Source organism: Peromyscus eremicus, chromosome 19, assembly GCF_949786415.1.
Source record: "Peromyscus eremicus chromosome 19, PerEre_H2_v1, whole genome shotgun sequence".
Lineage (NCBI taxonomy): Eukaryota > Metazoa > Chordata > Mammalia > Rodentia > Cricetidae > Peromyscus > Peromyscus eremicus.
This window is the reverse complement of record NC_081435.1, coordinates 49,769,925-49,793,097: the sequence shown is the minus strand read 5'-3', so window position 1 is coordinate 49,793,097 and position 23,173 is coordinate 49,769,925.

The window sequence follows — 23,173 nt, the reverse complement described above, 5'->3', positions numbered from 1 at the left end:
TACAGTTTGCCTGCCCTAATGCACCTCAGCCTCGGTTTCCAGGGAAACAAATGGATGTCAGAGTGCATACAACCTCCAGCCTGAAATGGCAGCAATGCCCTGGTGACCTGTTCAACTCCCCTGGGACAAGTGGCCAGGTTTTCTGTGCTCCTCTCAAGAGGAGGGAAGAGGTAGGACAGACCGTGAGTGAAACCTGGCCACTGTATCTCTTTGCTTTGGAGTTGGTACAGGAGACTTGCAGGGCTCTTTTAGAGAGGCTAAAACCCACAATTTCTGGGGAGGGTGCCAGTTCAGCTTCTCCCAACCTCCAAGCAGGATGGCCGCTTGACTTTCCAAGCTAGACAGAGCCGCCCTCACTTACTTGAGCAGCAGGATAACCCTGCACACTCCAGGGCTGGTGCCCACAAACACCCATAAGCAAAGAGAAAGGGTTCTTGTTCCCAAATGTAGAACAAGCCGTACTTCCTCCTATGCAGCTGGCGTTTCCTCAAATAGAACAGGATTTGAGCAAACGGCTTTCACTGGGCCTGAGCTGGCAGGAAAAGCTGAGTGTGGCTCAAGCGTTCATCAGCGGTGATGACTCAGCCCCTCACTCTCACTTCCCCATCCTTTGTGGCCCGACTTTTTCCCACTTGTCATGCTCAACCGTCAAATGCCCTCTGCCAGGACCTGTTTTGCCAATGTTTTCGGATGTCCTAACTGCTTAACCTCACTTGGGATTGGAAAGGCCACACCCCTGCCTTTCTTTCCTCTTAGGTCATCTGCACTCTGCTCCAGATTCTATTTTGAAATTGATTAGCTCTCGACTGACAACTCAGGTTCATTTCCAGAACACCTTCTGTCTGGCTGTGCCTTCATCTGGGATAAATGAACATTTACGTTGGGCCTGAACCAGAGGCCTGGGCATCTTCTGGAACTGTTTGCAGCATTTGTGCTAATGCTTAATTGCTGTCAAAATGAGCTGAAAGATGTGTATTATGAGTGCTGATTCAGCAAAGATTCCTGAGACACCCTGCATTCTACAAGCTCCATCCCCCAATTCTCCATCTCTCTACCACCAGGAGCTCTTTGAAAACTTTTAAAAATGCATTAATCATTTATGTGTCTGTACATACATCTACATTTAAGCCATAGCACTTACGTAGAGGTCAAAGAACAAATTGGGCAAGTCCGTTCCCTCTCCCCACCATCTGGGTCCCAGGGACCAACTTAGGTCACTAGTCTTGGCAGCGAGCACCTTTGCATACTGAGGCTTCTTGCCAGTGTCTCCAGTCATCACTTAGGAAGCCAGGAACTGTACTTGGGCTATAGATACGGAAAGCTCAATTCACCCCCAGGATAGAAAAGACCACAACAGAGCTATTCTCAGGACACTGAGGGAGTCTTAGCGAGAGGTAGAGCCTCAGTCCAGCTCCTGCCTCATCTCCTGCTTAGTGTGCAGCACTCTTCTACTCTGCATTCACTCCATTGTTTCTGCTTCTCTTCCCTCTGCCTAGAGTGCCTTGGCTAGATACTATCCTCCAACAGCCTCTAAAGGTCTTCCCCAACCATCCACCCTCTCCTTAGGCTCCCCAGCTATATCCCAACAGGCCTGGTTACATTACCTTTTCCCCCAGAAGCAGATTGGCATTCACCATCTGGCATGACTTTGTTATCTGTGTGTATGTGATACATGTTGCCTGATTCCCCAAAGCAAAAATGCAATCTGTACTTGCAAGGGTGTGAGCTTTCCGTCTGTGTCCATCACTATAGCCTCAATGCCTAAGGGGTGGGGTGGGTGGTGAACGGATAGAATTTATGGAGAAATGCGAAAGGCTCCATAAGGATGCAGCTTTAGGAAGCAGGGAGGTGAACGGTTATATAGGTGAACATTGCCCATACAAAAGCAGAAAGTGTAAAGAACTGTTTGGAGCGGTAGTGAATTGCAAGATGGAGGGATTCAATGGAAGCTGAACAAGCCCTTGCAGAGATTTTTGGATGCTAACTTTGCTAAATTTTTTTTTGTTCCCCTTATAACTTTTATTGAAACCTAATCCCTAAATTTGCATGTTGGTGGTATTTGGAGGTGGTGCCCTCTGGAGGCAATCAGGATTAGACAGGATCATGTGGGTGAGGCTCTTTGTGATGGGACTTGCAGAGGAGAAGGGCTTGGGCTGGTAGCCCATTGTTGCCTTGCCACGTGATTCCTTCTGTCACATTACGGTAGAGGCCAAGGCCTTAAGCAGATGCCTGCACCATTTTCTTAGACCTCCTGGTCTCCAGAACTGTAAGTTAAATACACAACAATTCTTAGTCAGTTGCCTAGTCCGCTGGATTTAATTATGGCAGCAAAGAGCAGACTAAGATTAGCAGTGACAAGCTCACTGATCAACTAAACCCAAAGGAGATGGCAATCTTGTTTCACAAGACGTCGTCTGCCTACGTAGTGAGGGAACAGAGGAACTGCTGGGCCCTCTCCTGGGCTCCGTGTCAACACCCTTGTTTTAATACCGTCGCTACTGCTCACTACTCATCACGAGGCAAGCATTTCACAAGTACCATCTTGTTTGACCTTCACAACTTCAGGAGGCATCTTATCTTCCTCAGTTGGCAGATGAAGCCATGCGGATAGAAAGAAGCAGATGACTTGAAAAGCAATTTGAACCTCGGAGCTCTGTCCCTACAGCCTTCAAGTCCAAGACCGAAGAGTGCTTTCTTAGGGTGCTTTCTTACAGTTCCAGATACTTTGCTACATCTCATTTTCAGACGTAGGCCTAGAGGCCGAGTGCAGAACACCATGCTGCCTGGGTAGAATGTTGTATTTTGTCTTCTCTCCCTGCTGCCTCCATTCCTGGGACAGTCACTGGGGAGGCATGGATGGCCGTCCTCAATTAACTTCCTTGGGTCTCCATGCCTTTAAGTGTCACTTTATTCAATGACTAATCCCTGTCTTCAAGGATGTTCCAGGGGCGTAGGGAAGTGAGGAAAGGATGAAAGACAGACTGGAATCTGTGCTAAGGAAGTTTCTATACAAAACATCTGCCAGTCCTTCAGCTGGCTGGACAGTGTTCTCAGAGGCAAGGCAGAGGCCCTTGGCAGGGCACTCCCAGATCGTCCTTCATATCCCCTTCGAGAGGTCTCAGAGAAGCTCTCTCTCTTATGTCAGATTCCTCTCCATTAGGCTCAAAGCATCCTTCCTCTCTTTCTTGGCCCCTGTCCCAGCAGCACTCTCCAATTTATCCGGGTAATTATCTGCTCAGCCTCTGTCTTCCTCGCTAGAAAGCAGGCTCCTTGAAGAGAAGCCATGTCTGCTTTTTCTCAGCACTGCAGTCTCGAGGCTCAGCACAGGGCCTGATCCTGCTAGCTGTCCTACAAATAGAGACTGAGTAAACACACGTAGAGGTAGTCAGAAGGCAGTGACTGGGGAGTAGCAGGGGGCAGTTCTTTAATCCCTTTAATATCTTCTTGTGCAACTTATGTAATATCTGTTTTATGTCCTTTGCAAGATAGTGAACTAAAACTAAGTGCTCTGTAAGTCATTAAGGGCTGGCTATACCAATCATTTCTAATAAAGATGAAGAGGCTGACTGAGCCTATTCCGAGGGTTTCTAGCATGTTCAGGAAAGCCAATCTCCAAAGCTGAAGCTGAAGTGATCAAGAAGTATCTTATGCCCTCTCCTTGATTGAATTCAGTGGTCACGGTAACCTGGAAATTTAGTCACTACCGTGTTACCAAGGCCAGCCGTGGACCGAACCATCTCCTCAAGATGGCTCAGAGGTTAAGAGCACCGACTGCTCTTCCAGAGGTCCTGAGTTCAATTCCCAGCACCCACGTGGTGGTTCACAACCATCTGTAATGAGATCTGGTGCCCTCTCCTGTATATATAATAAATAAATAAATAAATAAATAAATAAATAAATAAATAAATAAATAATAAAAATGAAGCCATGACTAAGCCGGAATGGGTGCTGTGGTCTTTGCAATTAAACCTAAGGGCTCATGGTTGTTGTCAGAACAGACAGCCTGTATGAGCACATGATCTGGAAAGGAAAAGGCACATCTCCGAGTCTCAGTAGCCTCTTAGGAAGACTGTGATAAGTAACCAGCTGCGGATATAGAAATGTCTTCAGAGTTGCCAGAGTAAACTTATCACCTTCTGAGGGAAGTGCATCCATCAACTGCACCCATATTCAATTAGTGTTAAGTATTTTAATGACCAACCTTTACTACTCTCCGAGACAATTCCTGATTTCCACGGACCTGGTAGAAAGAACCCCAGATTTTTAAGGCTGAAAGCTGGGTGCAAATTCTCGAAAACGAGCTACTAAACGTTAAGTACCTGCTGTGCACCAGGCATGTGCCAAGCACGTGATACCACAGTGGCCTGTACTGCCTGGGCAATCCTTGGAGAGAAGCCACTCCCATTTTATAGATAAGGAGTCCACATGCCCAGCTAGGGTGACAGAGCTCAGATATAAGCTAAGTCTTGTCCACCTCTAGGCGGAATGTGAATAAACACCTGACAACAGGGTAGTCATAGCGATCAAATATGCACTTGAATCAATGTCATGTTTCATTGATTGACATGCAGTCAAGGTTCAGCTCCTCAGACAAGCGGTGCTCCTATCACCTTAAAGCGTGTTAGTCACCCAGAATGCAGAGTCCCATTCCAAACAATGGAATCAGAATCTGTGTTTACCCCCAGGTGATGTGTGTGCACATTGAACTGGAGAGATCCTCCGATGTTACTAGTAGGAGGGTATAAGTTACAGTCATGAGCATCTGCCTCGTTACTGTCTTCTTATCCAGTTAGTGGAGTCCATCACGCTCATCACTTCTACTAGGCTAGTCCTTCTCCACACTTAATGTGAGAACCAACTGAGGGTTTTAAGAGAGTGCAGACTCTTAACAGCAGGTCCCGAGTGGCCTCCAGAATCTGTATTCTTGATATATTCCCTGATGGCGAAGGGGGCCTATTGTGGAATATTAGTTTAAGATGTGTTACATTCATTTATGCTGTGGGATATTTGTTTACTGATGCAAAGATGTGTTGCATTCTTTTTTTTTTTTATTTTTCTGAGACAGGGTTTCTCTGTGTAGTTTTGGTTCCTGTCCTGTATCTCACTCTGTAGACCAGGTTGGCCTCAAACTCACAGAGATCTGCCTGCCTCTGCCTCCCAAGTGCTGGGATTAAAGGTGTGTGCCACCACCCAGCGATGTGTTGCATTCTTTTATGTTGCATTTGTTTACCTCTGTGAAGCTGTGTTACTTTGCCTGCCCAAATTACCTAGTTGGTCTAATAAAGAACTGAATGGCCAATAGCTAGGCAGGAGAGAGAAATAGGCAGGTCTGCCAGGCAGAGAGAATAAATAGGAGGAAAAATCTAGGCCCAAGAGAAGAGAGAGAAAAGGAGGAGAGGAGGACACCAGGGACCAGCCACTCAGCCACACAACCAGCCATGGAGCAAGAAGGAAAGAAAGATGTATAGAATAAAGAAAGATAAAAAGCCCAGGGGCAAAACATAGAAGAAGAAAAATGGATTAATTTAAGTTAGAAAAGCTGGCTAGAAACATGCCAAGCTAAGGCCAGGAATTCATAAGTAAGAATAAGTCTCTGTGTATTCATTTGGGAACTGGGTGGTGGGCCCCCCAAAGAGTGAAAGAGAGAAAGAAAGAAAGAAAGAAAGAAAGAAAGAAAGAAAGAAAGAAAGAAAGAAAGAAAGGTAACAGCTACAGAGGCCCTGGGCCCTGGATTCTGTTCTTAGTGAAGGAGGAAACTGACCGCTTTAATCTGCAAAGTGGAAAAGAGACCTTGTGCTTGGATGGCCACACCAGGGGCCAGCACATCTAGTAGGCCCCACCTGGGGCAGAGGCATCTCTGGCCTTTTGTTCTCAGCACCTTGCTCCCTGTCCGTCACAAAGGAAGTAAGTGTCAACACTCCTTGAATGAGTTGATTCCAGTCAGCCCTCACCTTTCTCCTGCCTAACAGTGGCTTTAAGACTCAAAAACCCCTACACTGCACCCAAGACCCTCAGAGTCCTACTGGCCTGGCTCTTCCCTACCCATCCTCTCCACCCCATCCTAGCACCTGACTTTCTCCTGTTTCTCAAACACTGAGCCTGCCTAGAGTCTCGGTACCTACTCTGCTCTCAGCTTGGAATGCCCTTTCTTCTGCTTTTACACACCCGTGTTCACCTTGCCTTTCATAGCGCAGCTCAAATTTCACTTCCTCAGCCTGCCCATGACTGACCTGTCTAACCTGGTGCATCCATACCCCATCCCAAAACTAACATATAGCTTTTTCTTTCTTAGACATAGCCATTAATAATAATAATAATAATAATAATAATAATAATAATAATGCACACACATATATATATTTAGTTACATGCCATTTCTCCTATTCACTCTCTAATTCTTTATGAAAGCATTGGTACATAGTAGGTGCTCAGTAAATAGTTATAAATACATGAATGATCTAACATATTTGCTTCTGGTGCAGAAGCCAGGGAAAGGGGAGACTGAGTACCATGGTAAGGAAGCAAAGAAAGCCATAGTTGCAGAGGAGATGCTGTTAACTTCACTCTAAAGAGTAGAAGGAATCTTCCAGCAATGGTAGGTAGAGATGACTGCCCAGAGCAGAAAAGGCAGTGTGGGCAGGCCCTGAGGCTTGGGGAACAGTGCACACAGTTACCCGGTGGAGTCTGTCTGGCCTGTTCCTGCCTCGCCCATGCCTCTGGGCAGGACAGCCCATTTAGGTGTAACAGGCCTGGCAGGAAGACTTCTGCAGCTCAGGAAGATGAGGTCACTGTCTCTCTCAGGCAAGTTCTTGTCGCACACTCTCAGCCTGGAGGCGACCAGCCTTCTGGGGGGTGGGGGTGGGGGGCGATGATGACACATGCAGGTCTGGAGTCTTCCACCAATGTTTGTCTCCAAGCCATATAGGTAGCAAGAGGGGAGACTCACAAACGCAGTCCCCCAGATCCTCCCTAAACCCAGGCAGTTGATAAAAAGCCAGCCAGAGTTCAGATGAAACAGATGTTCTAGACTGAAAAGCACTGAAGTAGACAGTGAGTTGTTTATCACATTTACTCTTACCCCACTCCTGGCTCCCGTCCCTAAGCATCAGACCGACATGTGTGCATTAGGGAACTGGACGGCTTTGTGTGCCTCTAGGTCTCTCTGGAACCATATTCATGGTAATTTTAAAGTTCTATCCACATAAGCCAAGCTTCAGGTCAACTCAGGCCAAAGGTCTAACAATGAATGAATATATCAGTAATAATAACTAAGAATGCTTATTAACTGTGTAATATGCAGTAATTAATTGTCCGTTTGAGAAAACACGCCGCTCATTTTATTCATGGTCCTGTTGGCTCCTTAGGATCCCAGCCAGGGGGAAGCAGGTGGAGCAGGCCCTTCTTCATCCCCCCTCCCCATACTCCTCTGCTACGTCACCTCAGAAAACTTTGTGGTTATAAAGACTAATTAGTGGGCTGGCAACATGGCTCGGTGAGTAAAGGTGCTTGCCGCGAAGCCTGACAACCAGAGTTCGAGCCTCAGGCCCCACATGGTGGAGGTAAAGAACCAACTCGTACAAGTTGTTCTCTGGTGTCCACACACATACCGCTGAACTGAGTGCCAGCCCAGGAAGCCACAGTGCGGAAAGAGAGAACCGACTCTTACAAGTTGTCCTCTGACCTCCACCCAAGCCCAGTGACATGTGCACTCACACACACACACACACACACACACACACACACACACACAAACATTTTAAAACAAGATCAAAACAGAACATACAGAATCCTATACTTTTAAGACAGTGGGAAAGTATGTCATAGTTTGTGTGTCTATGTAGGAATGTCCCTGGAAGAACGCACAAGAAACAAACAAACAAAAAAAATGCCACCCACGAATACAGAAAATAGAGACAAGAAGCGGCTGAAGGATTTTTGTGTCAGTCTGTTTCATTTTGATTCAGGAATTGTGAAGCTACATTGCATGTTCAGGGAAGTCACTTAGGATGGTTTTTAAATAAAAATGAGTTGCTCTGTTGGGACCATGTGAAAGGTTGTTTTAAGGAGCTTTCTGTTGCTGACATGATACTTGAGATAATCAACTTAAAAGAAAGAAGATTAAGTGGAGTGCACAGTTTTGGTGGCTCCAGTCCTTGTTGGACGACCCTGTTGCTTTAGGGCCTATGGTAAAGCACCACGTCACGATGGGCATGCGTGGTGGAGCAGGGTTGTTGATCTCACAGTAGCGAGAAACAAAAGAGAAAAGAAGAAACCATTGTGCAACAATCCCCTTTGATACCACGCCCTTGCTGACCTAGTCCTTCAAACAGAGCTGACCTTTTAAAAGTTTCTATCACCTCCAAAACGTAGGACATGCACCCTTTAAAGCAGAAGATGCTGGTCCTGAACCCAAATCTGCATTGACAATGACAATGAACTTTCGGTTCAGCTCTTCCTTCCCTTGGGCCTCTGTGTTCCTATCTATAGGATAATAAGAAGGAACTTCTAAGTAAGTACTTCTTATTTGAAACAACCCATGATCTACTTTCCCAGCGTTCTAACAGTACAGATGTAAATAAGAAGGGATTTTCTAAAGGCACCCTGTTGCTCTGGCCTCCTGTTGTCTGCTTGAACTAGGCTGTACTCAATTTGAATTACATCATATGTTCTATATACAGAACCAATTTTACATGTTCGTTCTCCCTCTCTCTCCTTCCCCCTCCCTCTTCCCCCTCCCATTCTCTCCACTTGTCTTTTCTGCTGAGAATTCTCTCCTTGCCTCAGCAGAAGAGAAAAACCTGGGTGATGAACCATCTATGGCCTGGGGGTATGGTAGGCTTTCTGAAGGGACACATGTGACCCAAAAGTAGACAGTAAGAGGCCCAACAAAACAAACTCCCCAAGAGTAGATACATACGGAGCCTTTACACTCAGCTTCCCTAGTGGATGGTGTCCCAAGTAGCCAAGTGAGGCTTGCTTCTCACTAGCACATACATTAACACTGAGTAATCTGGGTTTTGATGACATAAGGCATAGATTGGTTTCGTCTGGCAGAGGTGAGCATTCCCATTCCCGTAAGGTCATTCCAGTTTCCTAGAGGGGAAGTTACCTGCTCCACATCGCAGGCTCCCATTAGCATTCCATCCCTGTACCCAAGGCCAAAGAATCAAAGTCCATTTCCTTGCTGGTCCCAGCTTTGCTCAAGCTGCTGGAGAAGAGGCTGCTGGCCCGGGGATGGCATGGGAGATGCGGAGATGCTGGAGCTCCCTTTGAATTCAAGGGGCTGAGAAATGAATAAAAGCAGAGCTGAAAATTTGGCTCTCGGAACCAGCTTGATTTTAAGTTCTAGATACTTCCTTCCTTCCTTCCTTCCTTCCTTCCTTCCTTCCTTCCTTCCTTCCTCCCTCCCTCGCTCCCTCCCTCCTTCCTTCTCCCTCCCTCCCTCCTTCCTTCCTTCCTTCCTTCCTTCCTTCCTTCCTTCTTTCCTTCCTTCCTCCTTTCCTCCCCCAAGTGAAACAGACCTGTATACAGTTTCTAGTACTAGGACTAGGAGAGTCACATCTTTAACAATATGTGAAAACTTTTAAGTCACTGTTGCTTTAAGCGGGCTTCCTGTCTCCTTCAGACTTGTTTCTAAGCTGTGTGCTTTGCAATATAATTTGTTAGCTCTCTAGACACCCCATAAATCATGTAAGCTGCCTTTATTCTTTTCTTCTCTCTGCAAAAACTATCTGCATCATTTCAAATGCTCCCTTGGAGCTCCCCAGTTCTTTCCTCTGCCCAGTCAAATACGCTATGGGAGTGTTCTGTTGATTTTACTCACTTTGTTTATTAGACCCCGGTAAATATGTGAGATTTGTTGAATGAAAATAAATACATTAAGAAATTATGTAAAAATTTAAATAAATTATGTCAGAGGTTGAACAAGGAACAAAAGGTATCAAAAAAAGAAAAAATAATAATCTATGTACAATTGCCAACTCCAGAAGACTGACTGATAAAATATCTATTTGTTTGCTTTTATTTTGAGACAGGGTCTCACATGGCTCAGTCTGGCTTCAAACTCCATTTGTAGCCAAGGCTAGCCTTGAACTCGTGACATTCCTGCCTCTATCTACCCAGTTCTGGAATTACAGGCATGCTCCACAGCCCCAGCCTGATGAGCTATCTTGAAAGGAACCTCAGGGCCTGATCTGGACCCATGACTGGTGAGGAAGGTTCCTGAGAAGACAGGGGATGTGAAAATAGTATAGACCTTGAATGACTCTTGACTCAGGCTCTGCCTCCCTCAGCATGGGGTGGGGTTTTGTATTTTCCAAACCTTAGTCTTTCAGTTTGGGATCTAGGAAGTGATTCAACAATGTGTATGGCAGAGGAGCAAATTCCCATGTCTGCTTAAAGGATTCACGGACACATCAGCCCTCGTAGAGATTGTATTCAATTTGTCTCATGCCTGAGTTCACTGAGCTCACACTCTGAAGGGAGAACCAGTGTGGCCTTGAGTGCTCTGTGTTCTGTGTGCTCCTCTGACCTGAAAACTTTGTAACTTGCAAATATAAAAAAAAAAAAAAAGAACTTCAATGTTCAAAGCATGTGAATTACAGAGGCACCATTAAAGTTTACCTACCACACAGGTTATAGGGCGCAGTCCCTAAAGACTAAAACAATGGGGGTCACCTGGCCGGTTTCTAACCTGGTTTTCATGGTTCCCCAAACTTGGGCAAGCTGATCTGGCTGACAGAGTGTTCTCAAACAAAGCTTTGTTGATTCTCAGCCTACAGGACACCCTTAGAAAATAAATAAGAATAATAAAAATAAATAAATACAAAAATAAGTATTTTTTCTGAAGAAAATAAAATCCGTTCACTTAAAATATTTTAAAACTCAAACAAGCAAATATATCATCATCATTTTTAGTGTGTCTGTTTATGAAGTTATAATTTTCATACAGCAAAATTTATACTGTTTAGGGCTCATGGTTCTCTGAGTTCTGACAAACCATTCAGTCTTACTAATCACTCCACAATCAGGACACAGAACATTCCTATCACTTCACACAGCTGCTTTGTGACCCTCCATGACTCCCAGCAACCGGGGTGACCATAGCTCTATTTTATAAATCTATGGTTTTCCAGAATATCATATGAGTGAAATCAGATGTGTGTGTAGCCTTCCAAGTCAGACTTCCCCCAGTTAGCATGACGCTTGGGAGCATCATCTAAACTGTGGCCTGCACTGGCAGCCATTCCTTTTTGTTACTGAGTAGTATTCCATTACACAAGTAATGTCAGTTTATCAGTTCACACTGAAAGGCACTGGGGTTTTCCAGTGAGGGGCAGCCATGAGCAAAGCCACTATAAACATATTTGTACAGGTTTTTTGTGTACAAGTTTTCATGTCTTTTATGTAAAGGAGTATATTTAGAATACTTACTAAGACTGTGTTTATAAGGAACCATCAAAGCATTTCCCGATGTGGCTGTTTCATTTTACATTCTCAAAAGCAATGTCACAATCTTCAAGTTCAGATGGGCAAAACATCATTTTATATAGGTTCAGCTATGTTGTCTTCATTGGGACTCAAAAAAACTTCCTATCTGTCATGACCCTGACATGAGACTCATGGCTATCGACTCCAGGGTGTCCTTTGTTTGCTTTCAAGATCCAATCTGGAAACGCTGGTATTCAAAGAGAAATTGGAGGTTACTTTCTCAATGTCATTGAAGAGAGCTGTTTTAATCCAATTATAAGCAACTGTCACACCCCAGCTCTGCAAACAGACCCTACCCTTACTGCCCGGTGAAACTGGTATACTACCTAACTACTTTCAACTCCAGGGTAGTTTTCCATCTCTACAGGTTTGGGTTTGGCTTTGTCCTGTTTTGTTTTGTTCTTTGAGGATCAAGAGAAGCGTGCATGGAAAAGGACTTTAGAATTAGAAAGCAACTGAACATGAAGTGTTACTGAGAAAAACATTGCGGGTGATTTCAGCTTTTTACCTCAGGATGCCTGGATGTTCTTAAAGCCTGAAGCCTAGATCCCATTACTAACTGTTAAAAAACAAAGAAATTTGGAGCTTTTCCACCAAGCCCTGCCTCTGTTAGCATTAGTAAAGAAATGTGGGCCCTGAAAGGCCAAGATCGCACAGCTGGAGAGCTCAGGACTCAGAACTTCTGCCCAGCTGTCCTACACAGCTGTCTTCTGCAGGCTCTTTTGCACTTCGCTCCAATGCAACCCACTTTAAATCAATATAGCATGCCAGTCCTTCCACAATGGAGCAATCACACCACTCATTTAACCTCAGTCATCCCCATGGCATCCCCAAATCTCACTTCCTTTCTAGCACGGGTTCTCATCTGCATCCTTGCCTTAGTGGCAGCGTTAATCCCCTCCAGGCAGTAAATTCACTCTGTGTTATCTATGTTGCCTGGCACACAACAGGTCCTTAATAAGGCAGGTTGACCGATGGTTAGAAAAATGGAGTTTCATTGGATTATTCACACTTAGCGGGTTGGACTAAATGATAAGATTTTTAAGCCCCTTGTTTTGGAATGTGCAGATCTTGCAGCCAAATCGGAGCATGAGAATTGTTCAAGCGACTAAATGCAGGACGCCTAAATCCCATTGCCGTGCCACAGGCTCCCAGTCCTGTTCTGTCTCGCTTCTCTGAGAAACATGTACAAATGGCATCAAGTCCTAACTTGCCGAATCGGTTACACCCAAAAATGCTGAGATTATTTAACAATGCCGTAATATGAGGTCATATCGGAGTTCTAAGGAGAGGCAGACTTTCAAAGACTCCAGTTCAATGCCCGGGAGCTATTGTTTAAGAAATAATTTTGGAAAATTAAAAATTAACTCAATAACTAATCTCCTTCAGGATAATTGGTAATGCCTAGTTCTCTAATTTGAAATTCTGTATTTTAGATCCATTCCAATGTCATCTTATTAGTCTTGCTTTTTAGAAGAAATATATGAAATTTTTTTTTTTTGAGACAGGGTTTTTCTGTATAGCCCCGACTGTCCTGGAACTTCCTCTGCAGACCAGGCTGGCCTCAAACTCAGAGACTGACCTGCCTCTGCCTCCCGAGTGCTAGGATTCAAGGCATGTGCCACCACCATCTGGCTAAATTGAATTATTTTTTAAAGGCTTATTATTTTTATTTTATGTGTGCAAATGTTTTGCCTACATATATTTGTAAGAGCATTGCACAGTGACCCAATGCATGTGGAGGCCAGAAAAGGGTGCTGGGTCCTCTGGAATTGGAGTTACAGACAATTGTAAGTTGCCTTGTGAGTGCTGGGAACCAAACCTAGGTCCTCTGCAGGAGTAGCAAGGGCTCTTACCACTGAGCCATCTCTCCAGCCCATAAATTTAGTTGACTCTCAACCACTATAATAACCCACCCGTGTGGGAGAAGGACAGTCATATTTGTCCACCATCTGTGTTCTACATCAAGATCATTCTGCACTTGCTGATGTTCAGGGTTGTCCTGAAGGGGGTCTCACTTCAGGGCAGCAACTTTAGGCTTCTGCTCACTGCTCTATTTCTAGAGACTGAAGCAACGCCAGGCACTTAGAAGGCATCCAGTATTTTCTGAGTGAATAGACCTAGAGAAATACAGCCTCAAAACCTCCCATGACTTACCCAAAGAGAGATAAGGCTGAACATCCAGCGAACAGCGCTGTTTTTGCTGAGCAGAAAAATGTACTCTTATATCTATGGTCTTTGGCACTGTACACGGGACCTCTGGGTTTCCCAGTCAAGCTAACAACATAGAACAATTTTTTCTAGAGCATCACTATGCACAGATACTGAAATAAGCGCCAGTGATCACTACAGAAATAAGGGGAAGCCTTAGGAGAATTAGCGCTGTTCTAAGAGGAGTACTCAGTTAAGACTGAGTTAAAGTTAAGGTCATCACTCCCACACCCAGCTCGCTCAGTCATGTTCCCTATCGCAACCTGTGCTTCTTCAGAACATGAGCTCTCTCTTCAAAGAATCTCTGCTCAGTGAAGCCAGACTAAGCTCATATCATGAGTTTCCTCAACAGTGAGCTGGCATGTTGAGCTTATCTCTTACAGACGCCTCCAAGGCAGTGCTGAGATTGCCACAGCATCCCCTTCTAGCCAAGGTAATGTTATGCCTACCACTGGAGGCACAACTTACTTGCTGGGTTATCTCTCCAGAATTTCCTAGATACAAGCTGAGTTCCTTTGACCTCACAAAAACCTAAACACACATGCAAGGAGTTTCTGGAACACCAAGGAAACAAGCTAGCTTTTATGAAAAGCGGGTAACAAAGCACTTTTATTCCTTTTCCATGGGAATGAAATTACTTTTTGAAATTATTCCCCAAAACCTCACTTTGGCATCTAAATGCAAGATGGAGCCTAGCGAACCACGCCCAATGTTAGTGTCACCGAGCACTCTCCCACAGCAGCAGTCCTGACCAGACCTGTGTAACAGTGTGACGGCAGGAGGCATTGTGCCTTCCGAGGCTGCATGATAGGAGGCTTTGCAGCCCCACTCCTTAGTCTCTTAAAACACTAGCTTGTGAATTCCCATTCATTCCTATTCTTTTATATTCTCACCACCACCACCCCGCCCTCCCACACACACACTACACTTCAAGAATCCCAAACCACTCCAGAGGCTGTGTCTAGGTATTCAGGCACTCCAATTGATCACAGACCCAGCTCACCTCTCAGCCAACAATCGAGAACCCCCAGCTCCGTAAAGGAGCCAGCATGAATATCCAACCCAGAAGCATGATCAAATGAGAACAGCCCCAGCCATCATCGGACTGAAAACACATGGGAGACCCTGTTGTGGAGCATTGTCCTCCAGGGATGACATGACTGTTGCCCTCTTGACCTCTCAGATACTTCGATAATATGCACTAGACCTACACAAGATTAGACCCACTAATGCTCCATTATGCAAGGTGGGTATAGACATGAGTATTTAGAAGGCAACTTGGCAACATGTCCATCTAGCCTAACAATCTGACCAGATTTATGGGACCCAATGTGAGTTCCCACCTAGGAAGCCTCAAATCCAATGAAAGGTTTCAACCGTGTGTGAAATAATAAAATTGGGGTTTTATATTGTAAGGTTAGTTGAAATACCCATGACAATGTGTGTCTATGGCTCTTGTGATCATGTTTTAAAGTATTTCCCATATTGTTTTAAAATAAACTTTCTTATAAATCACAGCAAATTTTTGTGTGTACATGTTTAATGTGTGGGTATAAGTGTGTGCATATACAAGCACATGTGGATGTACATGTGTGTTGATGTCGAGTATCTTCCTCGATTGCTTTCCATATTATTTGGGAATAGGGGTGTATGTATGTAACCTGTGTAATGTATGCATGCATGTGTGTTCACACATGTGCACATGTATGTACAGAAATCAGAGGTCAGCAGGGTATCCCACTCAATCACTCTATGCCTTATTCTCCTGAGACAGGCTCTCACTGGACCTGGAGTGAGGCTGGCAGCCAGAAAGCCATGGTGTCTCTACCCTCCACTGCTCTGGGATACATGCTCTGCATACATGCAGCCATACCCAGCCTTTCACACAGATGTTAAGGATTTGAACTCAGGTCCCATGGCCATAGAGCAAACACTCTTACCCTCTGACATCTTCGTAGCCTCCATTTTATTTTTTGAGACAATCTCTCACTGAACCTGGAGTTCATCAGTTCCACTGGACCAGCTGGCCAGCAAGCCCCAGGGATCCTCCTCAGTGCTGGGGTTATTGGCATGTACCTCCACACTTGGCTTTTTATGAAGATTCTCCTGCTTCTATGGTAAACACTTTACTGAGTCAACCACAGAAACATTTTGACAGTTATAATTCTGAATCAAAACTATGCCTCTCAAGTTGCCTCTCAGTCAAAGAAAATCACAGACATCCTAGGTCAGGTCATTTATTTATGATTGGTAACTACAGCAAGCAAAAGACATTGTCTCCCACCCACAGCTCTAATCATCAATGGATGCCTTTTTGCTTCCTCTTTGGATGTCAGATGCTGGTTATCCAGTCTAGTGGTGCCTCTACTGAGGCCAAAAAGAAAAGACCCAACCATACATTCGTGGAAATCCACAGAACATGTACATAACGTCTTGGGTTGCAGAAAAATTTGCTGACCTCATTGTTCTGCAGTTTATTTTCTTTGCACATCTTGGCTCCTTCAGGAGTCATTGACATCCCTTCTTGACTTTTTCCCCAATATCATAGGCTTAAGTCACAAGCTTGGAGAAAAGTCTAGAATATTAAGTGCATATTATATTCCAGCCACCACTCTGAGGGCATCACACACATTATCACATTACATTTGTGGCAACTTCGTGATGCAGGTGTTCATTATCCCTCTTTTACAGTGGAAATAGCCATAGCTCCAAATGCTGACATCCAAATGTGGGTCTCTTAAGGACCCACAGATGTTAAGACCATATTAGAACCTATGTACACCTCTCAGGCAGCATACACAGAGCAATTGAGTATCTCTGAGTTTACACACACAGAGAAATGATGTCACAGCTGCTGAAACAGTGGGGGAAAGCCATAGATGGGCCAATAGTATAATATGCCCTAGGAAGTCATGCTAAAGGAAGGATATACATACATCTGAGGTTTGGGGATTGCACAGTGCTAATGTCTTCCAACTGCGTTTTCAAATGGTAGTCATTCGCTTAACTCCGTTATCTGACTGGTCCTAATGGCTTCTGTGTATGATGACATTCTCTGCTGTCATTCATGTGAATGCTGGAACTAGCCATTCAAGAAAATGTGTGCAAAAGTCTAGATGGAGTGATAAAGACTGAGGAGATACACATAAAAAGCAATGGGTTCCCAGAGTGAGTATAGAGGTACACATATGTACAGACCTTTCTGTATGTGTTGGTGAGGATGTTGAGTGGGGTGAAGACTACTTCTCTTCTAGGAACTATGCCTAAGCAGCCCTAATTCTTCTGCAAAATGTTTTCCCCATAACTACTCTTCTCTGCCTTCTCTTGTGGGTTTGGCATTCTAGGAAAATTCAAGTGTAGAGGAGATTTCATGGTGATATGTTCTGGGGTGCAGTAGAGCCTTGTTCTTTCTCTTATTCTTGTCTCTGCATACTTTCTACATCTAGTGTCCATATCAAATATGTCCATATGTGATTAATGGTTCTTCTTTGGAAATGCAAATATGTAGCTGTCCACATCTTGGTTTCTTCCCTTCACAAGTAACATGGCCTTGTCAATACACATACACAGACAGACAGACAGACGCATGCACGCGCACGCGCGTGCGCACACACACACACACACACGCACATGCACATGCGCACACACACACACTCTGCTGATTAGTTGAAATGAGGGAAGTTAACAGATAATCAGTCATGGTAGTTTGAATGTAATTGCCCCATAAGCTCATAGAAAGTGGCACTATTAGGAGGTGTGGCTTTGTTGGAGGAAGTGTGTCACTGTGGAGGAGGACTTTGAGATCTCATATATGCTCAAGCCACAACCAGTGACTCAGACCACTTCCTGTTTCCTGCTGGTCAAGATGTAAGAACTCTCAGCTCCTTCTCCAGCACCATGTCTGCCTGCACGCCACCATGCTTCCCACCATGACAATAATGGACTAAACGTCTGAACTGTAAGTAAGCCACTCCAAGTAAACGTTTTCCTTTACAAGAGTTGCATGGTCATGGTGTCTCTTCACAGCAGTAGAAATGCTAACTAAGACATCAGGTTACCCTGGAGACAGCCCTGCTGATGAACTCACAGAGAGAAGGTACTCAGAACCACTTAGCAGTGAAGAGTATTGCCTCTGGAGCCAGACCAAGTGTGTCCATCTCCTCCCTCCACTACCACAAGCTGCTAGATCTTGAGCAGATCACAACTTCTTCCAGCCCTGGTGTCCTCAGCTCAAACTAGGGTTGCTAATAGTTCTTCCCCGAGGTTTTGTGAACACAAAATGAGATCATGGGTTCAAAGTATGTATCCAATGCCTGGTGTGCAGTAAGACCTTGGTAAACATTAGCTGGTTTTATTTATTCTGGAGTTCACATGGTTTAAAATATCCATTATTTATTGAATATAAATTCCAAACACAGTTTGAGACTAAGCACTTTAAAAACATGAAAAATATTCCTGAATGTCCCATTTAACAGGTGGGAAATCTGAGGCACATAGGGGTTAGATTGGGTCCCTAAGTTCCCCAAGCTAATAAGCCTTGGTATTTGTTACTGTCTTGACACAATGTGATACGAACCTTGAGCTCCCAGCCACGTTCTCAAAAAGTTTTCATCCCAAACCCAGAATTAGACCTATGTATTAAATATCTGCTGACCCTTTCCACAGGTCTTTTGGGACTCCAATCCTTCTTGATCCCAAAACCTTTAGAATGGCCCATCAGAACACCAAAGGACCCAATGTGACAGGATATGGCATATGACTCAACACATGAAAAGGATGTTGTCTCCTGCATAAGCTTTCACCCACAGGATCACATTAATGTGAGGGTACATCTGTGTTCTTGGGGTGTTTATGCCCTGGCATCTGTGTGGTAGGATACCACCTAGGTCTGAGCACCATTGAATCTTTCCAAATGTCCTATTTCATCATGCTTGATATTGACCACAGTGGGTGGTGCATTTATACCACAAAAGTTGGTAAGTGCCAAAAATCTAGCTCAGCTCACAGTCCTGCTGGTGTTCTGGACTTAAGAATTGTATGTTAGGGCAGGCAGCAGAACCCAGTAGGGAAAGGCCCATTCCACCAAACCTAATGACCAGTTTGATCCCTGGAACCCACAGGGTAGAAAAAGAGAACCAATTCCTACAAGTTGCCTTTGACATGATGGTGCCTGTGAGACACACACACACACACACACACACACACACACACACACACACACACACACAATAAAGCCTTTTTAAAGAAAAAGAACATGATGGCAATTGTGTAGATTATAACATAAGACTATGGCACTCCAAATCTGCTCTCTGGGACCAACACATAGAAACAGACAGTTTTCTTCTCATCCAACAGAAAGTCACTCATCTCATTGACGACTGATTTTTTTCCCAACTATTGCTCGACTTCCATCTTAATTGTTCACAAAGATATCAACCAACATTCCTGTCAAAACTATATTTGTAATCCCATGGCAACTCTCGTGAGCCTAGATACAAGAAACACACAAATCAGGAAGTGCATTGTTTTAGAACTAATTGCCAATTTGAAAATTATGATTGAAAGTTTCATCATTCTTTTTGAAGGACAAACAAGGTTTTATGGAAAAAAATAATGCAACAGCTCCCCACAGCAGAGAGAGGCACAAATAGATTGCCTATCACTTTGTTATATTGTGAATTGCATGCTATATATTCTTTATTAAAAAAATTATGTGGCAATAAAACTAAGACGGCACACATCCCCAGACACCCTTCAGAAGTCTCTCCATCTGTTTCAAGAAGACTGCCAGGACCTGCCACAGTCACCAGGCTTTGGGCTAAGTGAGGTCACAGTGGGCTGGGGAGGTGCCTGGAAGCCTCGGCCAGAGGAAAGGAAGGCTGATGTTTACAGTGAGGGCTGGCTCCAGAACAGCTTTTGTCTCTTCGGGCCTTTAGTTATTTTCAGATCAGCCTAAAGCCTTTGACCCCAGTTTGAAGTTAAAGGACAGGAAGAGAGGTCTTTTTCTTTTTTTAAATTTGTATTAAAAAATTTTTTTCAGATGCTATATTTTGATCATGTTCTTGCCCCTCCCCCAACTCCTCCAAGATACCCTCACCTCCCTACCCACCCAACTTCGTGTTCTTTCCATATATATATATATATATATATATATATATATATATATATATATGTATGTATATATATACACATACATATATACACATATATATGTATTGATTTTTCTTTCTTTTTTTTAATGAAAGGTCTTTTTCTTTCATGGGAACTGGCCACATCATTGCTGGAGAATTCAGGATGCTGTGAAGACCTAGCCCAGGACATCCCAGAACCCTGGATGGTTCTGTTGAAACTGGAAAGAAAATGATTCACACACACATGCTTTTTTCTCCTGGAAGTTGTACATCCTTCCAGTCTACAGGATACCTGCAATCACACACGTGCCTCTCGGTTTAAGGTCATGCTGCCATCCTATAAGGGACATATTTATTTACTTCATTATTTTAACCACGTGTAAAGAAAACATGTGGTATATAATTCATTCATTCATTGTTTTATGTAATAAGTAAACACCTCACCTCCCAAGGGTTAGCCTGTGTCCTAGCACTATGGGTATAGTGGTGACATGGACTGACAATCTCTGTCTGACATCATGGGACACAACCAAACAGAAAATATGAATGAATATTTTCACATGCATTTAGATAAAAACTCTATCGATATCTTCTCTGCACACTACAAGTTGATTGAATCCATTGCCTTTTTGACTCAAACATGCTATTATGAAATGATTGTTAATGCAATACACACTTTAAAAACATATTAACACATTTGGTTTTCACAACAATCTTATCAATTCTGTTAACACTCCCACTTACCAATGATAACCTTCATAGCTGATAAGCAATGGAGTTGCTCAGTGACACCACCATTCACTAGACAGGGTGTTCAGATGAATAAGATCTTCTAAGCTTGCGTTCCATGCAATTAAATGAAAGTCTAGCCTACAACATGGGCCAGGCTTTAGTTAGTGTTCTCCCTCTATCATTTTTTCTACCTATGGGACTTTGGACAAGAGCTTGTCTCTTGTTTCACATCTCTGAACTTGTTTCTTTATATGTACCAGATGGCCAACCAACTATGCTATGTAATTAATTCCTGGGAAGATGTTAAAAGGAGTCAGTGTTACAGTAAGTGCAACAGTTAGTACAGTGTCCAGGACATACAGGTTCAAACCTAAGTTATCCTGGTGATAATGAGGGAGAAGTTCATCAGAGGGTCTTGGCCTGCCCAGGAGCCCACAGGAGGTCAGCATCTATTATTATCTTGCTCACTAGAGTATGAGCCTAACACACAGGATATGTTGAATATTTGTTTGTTAGTTACTGGTTATTTGGTTGGCTGGCTGGCTGGTTGGTTGGTTGGTTAGTTGGCTGGTTAGTTGGTTGACTCACTGGCTAGCTGGTTGGTTTATGGGCTGGCTGACTGGCTGGCTTGTTGCCTGGCTGGTTGATTAGTTGGTTTGTTAGCTGGCTGGCTGGCTGGCTGACTTGCTAAACAGCCTGAATCATGTTTTATTCTAGGACCTCCTAAAAAATTTGTTCCCCCTGGTTGTGTTCTTGGTTCATCAAATTTCTGACCCACCAGAATCAATGGGTTGCTTTCTGCCCAATGGTGCAAGCTGCTGAAATGTTGTGATCTGTTTTCTATTTGTGGCGATATCCATCAAACTGTCTCTCCCAGAGATGTGTCCCCTGTCCAAAGCATACAAGCATGAAACAGCTTAGTTCTGTGATTCTTAGTTCTATGATTCCAGCATCAGAAAGATATGAGTTCAAATCTCACCTCCACTACTATGGACTTAGAAGAGCCAATTTCATTTTCTAAGCCTCAGTGGAACTAAAAACAATAGTATCTCCATCAAAATGTGAGATTCCAAGAGGGAATCCTAACAAGGGTTCTGTATGACACGTATCATCCACTCAATGTCAACTGTCTTGTACACATATTTTAGTCTCAAAATGCTGCCCATCAAAAGACATACAAGAACAAAAGCCAGCTCTTCCTCACAAGAGCCTTTGTGACCGACCAAATGAACGGTCAGTACCTGTCAGGCTAAATGTTAATCTAGTTAGCACACTATGTATTTTTTATTGTGTGTGTATGTATGAGAGAGAGAGAGACAGAGACAGAGACATACAGAGAGACAGAGAAAATCGGAGAGAGAAACAGAGAGAGAGACAGGGGCGGGGGAGAAGTGGTTTGGGATGCCCTTGGAGATCAGACTGTTATCATTTCCCCTGAAGCTGGAGTTATAGGTGGTTGTGAGCTGTTGAATGTGTGTGTGCTGGGAACTGAGCTTAGATCCTTTGCAAGAGCAACAAGAGCCCTTAACCATGGATCTCTCTCTCCACACCCATACTGTATGTTTTTTAACTAGAATAGAATGTTTCTTTAAAATGAGTAAATCAGAGTGTATTCAATGTAAGAAATAAGTGGTGTTTGTCAAATATGTATAGGTGTGGTTATGCATATATGTACTGGAATACCAAAAATATGAATCATAGTAATATATCAATAGATAAATTTTTGAAACTGCTTTCTAGTCTGATCCAGAGCTTCTAAATACGTGATATAGACACTGTACATGAAGAGTTGGAAAAGACACTGCCGCCCCCTCCTGGACATCTTGATTTCCACAGAGAACTGCCAGCACCTGTTGTCTGTGGAAGCGCGCTAGAAGGGGATCCAAGTTGGTGCTCTGGCCTTGAGTCAGAGGTAACTTTAGGGCCAGGATGTGCAGTTCCCACCTTTAAAACCACTTTGAAATCACAGTGCCCTCCTCTGGCGCCTTCCGTCAGCCTGAGAAACCAAACAGAGTGGCTGCATTACGGAGTCTCAGCTGCCTGTGTCCTTCTTGGCCCTATCTCTGGCGATCTCAGTTGGACAGAGTCTCCATCCAAAATCCCCACCACTCTCTGCCTCTCTGGGGAGAAGACATGCCTCTGAGGAACACGAACCAATGCCAAGTTCTCAGAGCCAGGATGCCCAGCAGCCTCCTTCTGCTCACCCACTGAGTTGCAAAGATTGAGGGCTGTGGGTGCGAATGATGATATCACAAGTCAAACTGTCGTGGTACAAGTCCAGAATCAAGGACTGCCCCTAATGTGCCTGTACTTTGGGGATAGGAAAGAACCAGATATGCCAGGAACCTGTATAACTCTGCTTCACTGTGACCGTCCCTGGAATTGAGGGCTTGTACTAAGTCCCACACACATAGTGATTTACCCCAAACTCCAGGCAGAGAATGAACTGTGTTGGGAGGCATAACACAACTTACTCTGGTCCTTCTGTGAAGCTGTCTTCAGTCTCAAGTGTCCACACATGAAGGACCAGTGTCCCCAGCCACAGCTGGGAGGTCACTGCACTTTTTTAACAGCAAAGTTTATACTAGAAAGAAAGAGATGCATAGCAC